We start from the raw sequence: 13,112 nt of genomic DNA on the forward strand, positions 1-13,112 counted from the left end.
CTTTTTCTACAAGGTGGCCTCATGCGATATTCTTCAATGGAAGTTTTTCATCAGCGGAATAGAGCTATAAACATGCATGTGCGTTATATATCTAAAAAAATTCTAATGATGGCTTTGAAAGGAAAGAGTAAGAACTTTGATTTGTTGCCAAACATGTCTGGCGTATTATGGATACTGGACGGTATTTCTTCATAGCAAATTGCATCATTTTATTGACTCTCAAGAAAAGAATTCAAATTTTAGGACCTCTCTTTGCTTCTTTCTATTCCTTTTCAGCCTCCTCTTTATCTGTGGCACTAAAATACATTCTCTTTCCAGAGCCATTATTCTGTTAATGCACTCCTATTCTGGTGCTACAGTGCTTTCCCTGCTTCTGACGCAATACCTTTCTTCAAGTCTCTTTCCCACATTTTGAAATTACAATACAAAAATGAAATAGAACAGATCTTGTATTTTTTTTTAAATATAAAGAGGTGAGACAAAAAGTGTATGCGGGTATTTCTGTTTGAAACAATTGATATCATTATACAAAAGGAAATGGAATGAGATGAGTTTTATCCAGTTCCTTAGGGAAATCATTCACTATGCACTCTTATCAAGTCTTATAATGGCCCGACTGTTCCTTGTTTGCATTGATGAAGCTGATAATAACAGAAATTTACAGTTATTTGCATTTTGTCCTCTAGAATTCACTGACACGTCTCTGAATATTTAGAGTATTAATTTAACATGTGTAGGGCTGTGAGTAGCACAAAATATTAAATAACAAGCGGTCAGGTAGAAACTAGCAAGACGGGGTTAGGTTTGGTGTGATGCTTAACCTCGCCTGACTTTATTATTTACTTGCGGCTAGAAGCCCCAGACGAAATCATGGCCTCATTGTGCTCAATGATGTACAAATGCATAGTAAGAGACAGTCTCTGCCCCCAAAGGATTTACAGTCTAAATAGATATGACAGAGGGTGGGAAGAAGATGAAGTGACTCTCAAGTTTATACAACGAGGAGTCCTTGTGGCACCTTAGAGACTAACAAATTTATTTGGGCATAAGCTTTTGTGGGCTAGAACCCACTTCATCAGATGCATGGAGTGGAAAATACAGTAGCAGGTATAAATAGGCAGCATATGAAAAGATGGGAGTTTGCCTTACCCAGTGGGAGGTCAGTCTAATGAGACAATTTAGTTAACAGTAGGCTACCAAGGGAGGAAAAATCACTTCTGTAGTGGTAATGACAGTGGCCCATTTCAAACAGTTGACAAGAAGGTGTGAGTAACAGTAAGGGGAAATTAGGTTTTGTAATGACCCAACCACTCCCAGTCTTTATTCAGGTCATTGGCAGAGCCCATATCTCCGGAGTCCCAGGACGTTGCTCAATCCATTGGACCACAGCATCTCCTCTCACAAGGCATCTTCTTGAGGCTTTGCCCTTGATGTGTCCATTAAATTGCCTTCATATCACTGTCACTTCCCTTCTCTTGCAGCATTCTTCTACTGCCTGGGAAGCATAACTTCTCTTCCGCTAAACTGGCTTTATTCTGTACGCTGCCCCATGAAAAACACTAGTAAAATGAAATGTGATCTCCTTCATTAGAGCCAGGCAGAGGAGCTCCAAATTGACCTTGAACTCTACCAAGCTGGGTTTCCAGTTACTCAAAGCCCACTTTTAAGTAGTAAGAGTGTCTTTAAGTTGCCTGTTTGGATGAACTGGAGTTATGTATGAGTCAGGAAGTTCCGACCCAGATCTAATTCCAAGCTTCCTAAAGTTATGTGGAGAGGGAACATGGGTCTGGTTAATTTGGAAAAATGTTTCAGGCCCATGCCTGAACCACACAGTTCAGATTTGCTATCTGACACTCCCTCGCAGCTCTGGCATCAAACTTTGGAAGAGCTTAAATTCAGATTTCAGTGCTGATCCAGGCCCATTTCTACTAACAACTGACCTGAACCTTTGCAAAATCCCTAAAAAAACCTGAAGTAAATATTTATCCTCTTATCTTTCCCCCCACTCTTCATATACCTCTGAATCAACTTGTTTGGAAATGGAGGTACCTAAATATTGCAGTAAAACCTGATTTCATGTTATAACTGTCCTGACCCAAAAGATTAAATACCAGAAATCTCTTGAAAGATCATATCCGCACCAGATTTCTAAGAGGTTTGAATAGTTCCAATAGGATCTGGAAAAGCATTCAAGCCTCTTAAGGCTCACCCATACTGAACCTTGGAGCCTGTAAAAGTATATGCATCTCTAGTACTTTGGAGCCCACGGATATGTCATACCAATGCATTGCTCTTTCCAAAGGAACAAATATATCCTCTTTGCTCAGGTCCATGTACTGTGATTGTTGAGTCTTTCTTACATGTCTACTTTTCCTTCACTTACAACAAACCTTCACGAACCTCTCAGCTACTGCTGCTGCATGCAGCCAAAAGATGCTAATCGCAACTCAACCTGTTTTCTGTCGCCAGCCCAATAAGGGCCCTGTATTGACTTAGATCTGTCTCTCACAGGAGCAATAGGCAGCTTAATGTCCCCAGTGTGCCCATAATCTGAATCAGGGCCTGTGAAGCAAAACTGAAAATGAGCTCCCCAGGCTTTAGCTCCAGGCTGTTATCCGTAACAGGAGTTCTTTTTTATGCTCTTACTATTTACTAACATATGCACCAGTTTTAAAAGCTGAGCTTCTGAGTTTGAACCTGCAAATTGCAAGCTTGCATAGTGTGTCCACAATTCTTTGCAGGTACAACCAATGTCACTTTGTTAGCTAGGGCGTGAACTCCATGGGTGCTCAGGGACTCAAACACCCATGGAGAAAAAATAAGGGGTGCTCAGCACCCACAGGACTGGCCGAGGCTGCTACTCTGGTGGCCCTGAGGCTAGCCACCAATCAGCTGTTCAGCGGCTGGCTCTAAGCTCCCAGCAGCTCTTCCGTGGCTGTCCCCATCAACTGCTGAGCAGGGCTGACCCACCACTCACTCCTCTCTGCCCCCTCCCACACTCACTGCCCTGAAGGCAGGAGGGGGCAGAAAGAAGTGAAGGAGGGAATGGGAGGTGCTCAAGGGAGGGGGTCTCAGGAGAGGGTGTCGAGCAGGGTGGGAAGAGGTGGAGTGGGGGTGAGGGTCCAGGGACGGAGCCTTGGGGGAGGGGGTGGAGCCGGTGTGTGGCACCCACCAGCAAAACGAAAAGTCAACGCCGATGGCTGAACATAAGCATTCATCAAGGACTTAGGTGCGCTAGAGGATGATGGTTCTAAACATATGAAATGACTTTGGATGGTATAATTTGTATGGCATAAATATAGCAGATGGGAATAGCAGCCGGTAGGGTGAGCAAGCTTCCCCAGACAGAGAGAAAGTTTGCCTGATTAGTTGCATGTGGTGTAAAAAACAATACATACAGTTTTATGGCCTTATCAAGGTGTTTTCCAATAACATTATACTAGTCACAGTTAATCCATCAGCCAGAGCTAATGAAATCAGTTAGAAGCCGGTGAAGACAAATATATCTTAAGCTCATAAACAAAGCAAAGACGTTGGGCCAAAATCTGCTTTCAGTTACAGCCATGTAAGTCTGGAGTAAATTCACGGCCATCCATGAAGTCACTCCCTTAAACTGCATATGCAATCAGGCCACTCCAAGCGCTTTGCCAGAGATTGATCTGGGCAGCGCTCAATTTGCACAGAGGTCATATCCCTTTGGGATTTGCCATGATGGTGATGATAATGATGAATGGAGTTACTCCCGATTTACACAGAGATAGCTGAGCCAACCGGGTGTGGCCTGGGCTCATTCACGCTCTGCATTATCATTTAGTAATATTACTCCTTGATTTATATAGGGCTCAGTTTTGCCATTGCCGGCCTCAGGAACAGCCCAGGAACCATACCGTGACCCAGACCATCGGTCTAGTGCCTGGTTTCATCTCTTTCTCCAGTGCTGGCAGAGGGGAAGTAATTGGCACTATGCCTATGCTTAGTCCAGATTGCTTCCCTCTCCCATGCCGGCTCAGCTGCATTAGCCAGCACATTGGGAATACAGAGCACAAAGAGAAGGCTCTGCCCACCTGTGTACAATGAAGATAAGCCACCCTACGCCCCCAATACAGATAGCCAGTGCAGGGGAGTAAGGGACACCTGATGCAGCTTTAATTCTCCATGTTGTCATGTGGAACAAGTTAGTAGCTCACCCTTATTTATTTAATGGCTGTTTGGTGACCCTTACATGAAAATAGTCATTTGTCTCAATCCAGTGGCTGGTGGGCAGGTGTCCACACAAACCACTATCACAGCTGGGAACGAACTAGAAACCTTAATAATCAATTGTCAGCAGAAAGGCCGACAACTGAAAGGACCACATTATTGTTAATTAATAATTGAATAATTTGCCATTCATCACTAACCAATTAATTGATAATACTTCATACATTTTAAAATTGAGACTATGTGTTTGTTGAGAGGGGTTTCCTAGATTAGTTTAATAACAACAACCTTGGATCAGTCAGCTTGATTGGATTTGTTGATTAATAGTTAGTAAAGACAGCACATTGCAAAGAGAGGCATATAACTACACACAGAGCTACGGAAGACCTTTGCATGTAGTTGTCTCTGACAGACTGCATGAAAGCTGCACGTGGTCTCCTTCCCCTTCATATATGCTTAGGGTGACCAGATGTCTCAATTTTATAGGGACGGTCCCAATATTTGGGGCTTTATCTTCTATAGGTGCCTATTACCCCCACGCCCTCTCCCGATTTTTCACACTTGCTGTTTAGTCATCCTACAAATGCTTAGAGACATTATATCTTTGTTTCCCCCTTTTGTTACCAAGGCAACCCTTATGTACTTCCTCCTTTTTGGTCCATACTTCTTCTTGTCCTAGGTTATGTTCTAACCCCTCTGTTCCCTCACAACCTTCCAATTGTCTCAACACCTCGTGGTTAGTGATTATTCCTTTACCTGGGAGCTTTTAGCCATTCTGCGTGTAACCCTTCTGCCAGGCCAAGTTGATAGCAGCAAGGGCCGGGTTCAATACACAGGGGTTCCCTCTCATTAAAGCAAATGCAAAACTGGCTCGAGCCCCCACCCAGTGACCTGGGAAAATCTTACACACCCCCTGGGCGCCTCAAGGAGGCAATACTTCCCCTCTCGCAAGCACAGAGTCTTGGTGTAGTAGAGAATCTTTAATAACATGAGGCAAACAACATCAGCATTAAATTGGGGAAACACCACAACTAGTGTTCATTAACCAAACCATGAACACTGACCCACCCCAGAAAATTTGGGCCACATCCTTTCCCTCAGGCTCTTGAGTCCCAGAACCCAAACGTCTCTTGAGTCCAGCAATCCACTAATCGCCCAAAGTCCAAAAAAAAGTCCAGCCCCGGAGTTCAAAAGTTCACCTGCAGAGTGTTACTCCCCAATCTGGCTAAAATGTGCCTGGGTGTGGGGGAAAGAGGTAAGGGGCACCTTACGTGTCCTGAAGCTGACTGCCCCACAGGGCTCTGCTCCGCTCCACCACGACCGGCTCCGCTCTGCACAGCTCACCGTCTCACGACCGGCTCCGCTCAGCTCGCCGTCTCACGAACACACCGCTGTCTCACGACCGGCTCCGCTCAGCTCGCCGTCTCACGAACACACCGCTGTCTCACGACCGGCTCCGCTCAGCTCGCCGTCTCACGAACACACCGCTGTCTCACGACCGGCTCCGCTCAGCTCGCCGTCTCACGAACACACTGCTGTCTCACGACCGGCTCCGCTCAGCTCGCCGTCTCACGAACACACTGCTGTCTCACGACCGGCTCCACTGCACACTAGAACTTCCGGCTCCCCCCTACTTGACACAGTGCTCAGTGATTTCAGCTCTCAGTGATTTCAGCTCATAGTAGTGGGAGCCTTAGTGCTGGTGCACTATAAGGCTGAAGTGAATTCAGCACAATACCTGTAACAAAACTCTTAATAGACCCAAAATTAGCTCTGACATTCCACAGTGGAGAGAGACAGAGGTGCAATTGGTGCTTCAGGCCCTCACAAAAGGGGCCTACACCACCAGGCACTAATACCTGTCTCAAGTCTCTCTCAATTCACAGAGTTTTGGAACCCATGTCCCTTGCCTAGTGAGTGCTACTCAGTTGATGGTGAGTCCTCCATCATAACAAAAAGGCCAAGTACAGTTCCAAGCACAGTTCCCATAATCAGGGTACTAACAATTTATTCTTCCCGCCCCAATAACAGAGACACTGGGGATCCCACAGCAGCCAAAGTGACGATTTGGGCAGTTATGGCCTCATTCTAGGCAGGGTGGGTGTGCCTATGCAAATGAGATCAGCCCCTGAAGTTCTTTTCCACAACTTGCCACACCTCACCACCAGATGTCAGGGTGGAGCCCACCCTGTCTCTGCTTACATCCTCCCCCCAGCCGAGAATTTGGCGTCCCGACAAATCATACTCCCTTTATACCAACTCATTGATTTCCTCCAAAAGGCCTCAGAAAGCCCACTTTGGCTTCCACAATCCTGTGTGCTAAATGTATTGGCTCCTCACTAGTCACCCCAGGTGCATCATAAGTTAACCGTTTTACTGGTCTTATCACCCTGTCTCGTCTATTGAGAATCTCTGTTGCTGAGGTAAGGGGAACGTCCTCTTGATTGATGGATGGAGAGGCTTCCTTTGAGGGTCTCTTGGCTACTGGCGTAGGCCCCTGCACTCCTAGTTCTAACGCGGGAGGGTCCAAGGTGCCCAGGACATCCTCTACCTGAGTGTCTCCACTGGCCAATAACCTGTGTGTGTCATCACACGGGGGTCTCATCAGCGGCACAGGGGTGTCAGAAAGGGGCCTAAATAATTCCGCCATAGGGTTTAGGGTGGAAAAGGGAGAACTCTCATTCGGTTCAGCTGGTCGAGACTGAAATCTTGTCTCCATCCCAGGATACACCAGGGTTGTGTCTTCCTCCTCAGACTCACTCTCAGATGTGCAGAATAGGGGTAAGTTAGCTGCAGGAGGCTCACTGTCTGTGTTGGATGGCAGCTTTGGTCTAGCACTTCTGTTCTGCCCGGCTGCCCTGTCATGGCCCATCTCATAAGGGGTGCTTACCAATTCCCCCACAGGGAGCAAAAGGTTTCTATGCACCGTCTTTATTTGCCCTGGACTGTCTTCAGGTTTGATCTTGTAGACCGGCAGATCTCCCAGCTTTTCCATCACCAGGTAAGGTATTGCCTTCCATCTGTCAGCTATCTTGTGTTTGCCAGCGATACCCAAATTTCGCAGCAGGACTCTGTCCCCCGGCTGGAGCTCCTGCGAACGCACTCTAGCATCATATCGATGTTTGTTGCGGTCTGCGTTCTTCCGAGCCGCAGCGGTAGCCAAGCGATAAGCATCCTGCAGCCTCTCTCTTAGTCGGGATACGTATTGCTGATGAGTTTCATAGCTATCTCCATCCTCTGATACACCAAAGCACAAGTCTATGGGTAATCTTGGTTCTCGCCCAAACATCAAAAGATATGGGGTGACTCCCGTAGCATCGTTCTTTGTGGCATTGTAGGCATGCACCAGAAATGCGACATGCTGGCTCCAGGTTGCCTTCTGCTCTGGTCGCAAAGTTCCCAACATATCTAATAGGGTTCGGTTGAACCTCTCTGGCTGGGGATCACCTTGGGGGTGATAAGGCGTTGTCCTAGACTTTTTAATTCCTGCTATCTTCAGCACCTCCTTCAGAAGGTGACTCTCAAAATCCCGCCCCTGATCAGAGTGTATCCGAGCCGGGAATCCATAGACTGAGAAATATTTGTCCCACAATACTCGAGCGACGGTGGTGGCCCTCTGATCACGTGTGGGATATGCCTGTGCATACCGTGTAAAATGGTCAGTCACTACTAGAATGTTCCCAACATTCCTCTTGTCTACCTCTACAGACAAGAAATCAATGCATACCAACTCCAAAGGTTTGTTGCTGGTGATGTTCCTCAGATATGCAGCCCTCGTGGGCAGAGTTTTCCTTTGAACACATCGAGCACAAGTCTCACATTTCCTGCGAACATCTTCAGCCATTCGGGGCCAATAGAACCTACTACGAATAAGTTCCAGAGTCCTCTCCATCCCTAAATGCCCAAAGTCATCATGCAGGGCCCTCATGGCCAGGGCTCTGTACCTTTTTGGCAGTACTAGTTGTGCTCGTTGCTTTTGTAAAGAGTCGGTGGTCATTCGGTGTAGCACTCCCTGAATCAGTTTTAATTTGGTCCATTCTCTCAATAGTAGTTTACCCTCCGGGTTAGGTGGGACAACTGCAGCTGGGCTTCGCCCCTCCCTTTTGGCAAGTAGTGTATCACGAATGTCAATATCTTGCCGCTGGGCTTCTTGCCAGTCAGCCGCATTGAGCATGGGCAAAGGAGATTGGTCCAATGCAATATAGTTCACTGAGGCAGAAGGCATGCATTCAGGGGGCAGGCCCAAAGCTTCTGCAATACATCCCTGAAGGCTCTCACAGGCCTCTGGCTCTCGACGACTCACACTGCAAATAGCTCTCACTCCATCTGTGGGTATCACAGCAACTTCTGGAGCCTGCGGACGCCTGGACAATGCATCTGCATCTACATTGCTTCTCCCTGATCGGTACTGAATGCTAAACTCATAGCTAGCCAAGGCGGCCACCCATCTCTGCCCTGTAGCATCCAGCTTAGCACTTGTTAACACATAGGTCAGTGGATTGTTGTCTGTCCACACCTGGAACTGAGCACCATACAAGTAGTCTCGAAATTTCTCAGTGATGGCCCATTTCAAGGCCAAGAATTCCAGCTTGTGGGTGGGATAACGAGTTTCACTATCAGACAATCCTCGGCTGGCAAAGGCTACAGGTTTATGTTTGCCTTCCACTTCCTGGTACAGGACTGCTCCCAGACCCTCCAAACTGGCATCAGTATGCAGGATAAATGGTTTGCTTGGGTCAGCAAAAACTAGGACTGGAGCATGAGTTAGGCAAGTAATGATTTCTCGAAAAGCCCTTTCACATCTCTCATCCCACCGTGGCCCAAATGGTGCAAAGGGGCCATAGTTTCTCTGCACAGGAGGCTTTGGGAACCTCCCCTTATTCCTGGTCTTAGATTTGTTCTTGCTGGACTGATGTCCCCTGGTAAGATCATTCAGAGGCTTTACAATCGTAGCATAGTTTTTCACAAACCTGCGGTAGTAGCCACTAAATCCAAGAAAGGTCTTGAGTTCTCTATAGTTACTTGGACGTGGCCATGTAGTGAGTGCTTCTATTTTATCAGGATCAGTACTCACACCCTCTTGGGATACGATGTGACCCACATACTTCACTGAGGTTCTGCAGAACTGGCATTTGTCAATTGAAAGCTTCAGACCATAATCCTCCAACCTATCAAGCACTTTAAGAAGTCTTTCTTCATGCTCCTCTAAGGTTCTTCCAAACACAATCAGGTCATCCAAATAAACTAACACTTGCAGTAAATTCATGTCTCCCACAACTCTCTCCATGAGACGTTGAAAGGTGGCAGGTGCTCCAGAAATCCCTTGGGGCATGCGTTCGAACTGATAAAACCCTAATGGGCAGATGAAGGCAGTCTTCTCCTTATCTTCTTCTCCCAGAGGGATCTGGTAGTACCCACTTCGAAGATCCAACACAGAGAACCACTGGCTTCCCAGCAGACAGTCTAAGGCATCTTGCACTCGAGGCATAGTGTACTGGTCGACCACAGTACGGCTGTTTAGGGTGCGGTAGTCAATACACATCCGGATTTTCCCATTCTTTTTACGGACTACCACAATGGGCGAGGCGTATGGGCTGCGGGACTCTGTAATGATGCCATTCGCAGCCAGCTCCTGAAGATGATGTCGCACATCTTCCATCTCAGAGAGAGCAATCTTCCTAGATCTCTCCCTAAAAGGTCGAGAGTCATGTAGTCTGATATTGTGTTCTACTCCTTTTGCACATCCCACATCCCACTCATGCAGTGAGAACACCTTGGATCTTTCACAAAGTTTCTTCCTCAGGCGATCTTTCCACTCCTCGGACACTGGTGAATCTCCAAAGTCAAACTTTGCTGGGTCTATCGTCGGAACTTGCGTTTCACACTGGGGGGTTACAATTGACTCGGGTTCAAAGAGGTCTGCTATCTTTTGTCCTCGCCTCACAAAAATATCACGACTTGTCCCATTAGCAATCAGTATAGTCACCTCTTCCTGGGCTTCAGCAGGTAGGGTTATGACTCCACTAAGAACCAGCACTCCTTCAGGGAGCCCTCCCTCAGTTGGCTGCTCCACCACTGCTAATGTTCTCTTATTGCCTTTCAGGCAGGTACTCATGACAATCACCTCCTTTTCTGTCATTGCAGACACCACTAAGGGGACCGGGCCTGCGTACCTCAGTGCTCCCACCGGCAAATCAGGCATCACTCTTTTTGCGTCCTCAATTTTTCTGTAGGCTGCAGCACAATGTGTGTGTATCACCAAGGTATTCAGGTATTGGTCCCCTGCTCGCTGTCTGCAGTAATCTGCAAGTACCTTAAAGAGGCTGGAGTTGGTCCCTATCAGCACGGACACATCAGAGACACCTTTAGGGTCAGGGCATATTAAAGCTGCAGTGTCCACCTCCTGTCTTACCCCAGCGATCTCTTCTGGGAATTCCAGGTGTACAATGACATACCCCTGATACGGGTATTCATCCATGCTGAGACCACACAGGCCAAGCCCTGTCAAGGGCTGTATAGGCAGATGCATAAGCATCTGCTGGTAGAAAGACTGGAATATGATAGTCACTTGGGATCCCGTGTCAAGCACTGCTCTACATTCTGTCCCTTCAACCTTTACAGTGACCTCAGCTCGAGGTCCTATCAATCCTGGTGGGATTCGGGTGGCATGGTTCTTCGCAGGGGAGCCTCCAAACCCTGCAGGCCTAGGCGGCTCCCTTCCCAGGCCCTGGGGCCGTTTCCCGACTTTCCCCAGGTGGTCCTCAGCTTTTGGTATACTAGCGGGGGATTCTCTGCATTCTGACACCTGGCAGCAATGTGCCCATCCTGGCCACACCGGTAGCAGAAGAAGGATTGCCCTTTCCCGTGTTGCCGGGGTGGGGCAGAGGTTCTAAATGTAGTCTTCTGGACCGTGGTAACAGGGGGTTCCTTGTACGCTGAAGTCTTTGCTGAATCGATGGTATTCTCTAGTTCAGCCACTTTCTGTGTCAGGACCTGCACTCGTTGGGTAAGTTCCTCTTGAGGATTCACCATCAGCGCCTTGGGCGCTCGTATGGATGTTGTGGCAGTTGCCTGGGGTGGCTGAACCTCCCAAACCTCACCAGCTGCCTGCCTCTCTTCCTCCTCTCGGACCTCTTTTATCAGTCGAGAGTAACCCGGTGGATTGTCTTGGCGCTCCCTTAATCGAAGGTGGAGAAGGATTGGATTCTGATATTGAATTCCCCTCACAATCTGAGCCAATCTAGTCCGGTCCATTTGCTCAACCGCTACTGCTCCCCTCATGATGGCTCTCTGTAATAATTTCTCCAACCTCTGTATGTAGGCAGAAACTTTCTCTCCCTTTTGTTGCCTGGCATTGAGGAACTTGCAATAAACATCCTCTGAGCCCTCGGTTCTCCCGAAGGCATGATCAAGGGCCTCTAGGCAGTCCTTTACCTTGACCCCAGGGTTACTGAGCTTCAGGGTGCGAATCACATCTAGGGCTGGCCCCCTGAGGCACTCTACTAGTCGCCTTCTCTTTTCAGCATCAGGTACTGCCCACTCCTGCAGCATTTCAGTGGTGTGTTCCAGCCAGGGTTCAAATGCTTCCTCCCCGGGTATTGGGGTGGGACCCCCAGAAAACAGCCTCAGTTTACGATAGGGGCTTGACTCAGGGTGGGGTGGCACGACCTTCTCTAATGCTTGCCCCAAAGCCTTCACCCACTCATCAGGTGATGGAGCAGCCTCCCGGGTTGGGACTCCTGGGTCAAGGCCCAACAGACCCGGCATATCAGCCAAGGTCTTCCCCTCTCTCCCCAAAAAGGCTGACATTTTCTTTAAAAACTCCACTTCAGATGCAGGAGCCGGTGAGGGCTGGCTCCCAGTAGTTATTACCTTCCACTCACCATCTTCCACTGCTATCGTGCCTGGAACCTGTAGAGGGTCCACAGCCGACGGCAGCTCACACAGTACAGCAAAATCTCCATCCTCCCTCACAAATATGCGCCCACGCATTTTACACTTACTCAGGTACTCAGTGGATGCCCTTAAGGTAGGCTCTATTGAGCCTTCATCGAATGCCTCCGGCACCCCGGTCACCAGGACACAGTTCCTAGGGTTAATATTCATCCCCTTGCACCAATCCTCTAGCAAATGTAGGGCCATTATACAAACTGTAATTTCTTTCCCAAATATAACAGATCAAAACAACAACAACCAGATTCTGGGTTCTCCCAATTTAATGACTCACCTAAGATGTGCTTGCGAGGGGTACTGACCCAGTCTCGATCCCGGACGAGCCCCCACAAATGTAACCCTTCTGCCAGGCCAAGTTGATAGCAGCAAGGGCCGGGTTCAATACACAGGGGTTCCCTCTCATTAAAGCAAATGCAAAACTGGCTCGAGCCCCCACCCAGTGACCTGGGAAAATCTTACACACCCCCTGGGCGCCTCAAGGAGGCAATACTTCCCCTCTCGCAAGCACAGAGTCTTGGTGTAGTAGAGAATCTTTAATAACATGAGGCAAACAACATCAGCATTAAATTGGGGAAACACCACAACTAGTGTTCATTAACCAAACCATGAACACTGACCCACCCCAGAAAATTTGGGCCACATCCTTTCCCTCAGGCTCTTGAGTCCCAGAACCCAAACGTCTCTTGAGTCCAGCAATCCACTAATCGCCCAAAGTCCAAAAAAAAGTCCAGCCCCGGAGTTCAAAAGTTCACCTGCAGAGTGTTACTCCCCAATCTGGCTAAAATGTGCCTGGGTGTGGGGGAAAGAGGTAAGGGGCACCTTACGTGTCCTGAAGCTGACTGCCCCACAGGGCTCTGCTCCGCTCCACCACGACCGGCTCCGCTCTGCACAGCTCACCGTCTCACGACCGGCTCCGCTCAGCTCGCCGTCTCACGAACACACCGCTGTCTCACGACCGG

Source organism: Lepidochelys kempii, chromosome 7 (genome assembly GCF_965140265.1).
Source record: "Lepidochelys kempii isolate rLepKem1 chromosome 7, rLepKem1.hap2, whole genome shotgun sequence".
NCBI classification, from domain to species: Eukaryota; Metazoa; Chordata; order Testudines; family Cheloniidae; genus Lepidochelys; species Lepidochelys kempii.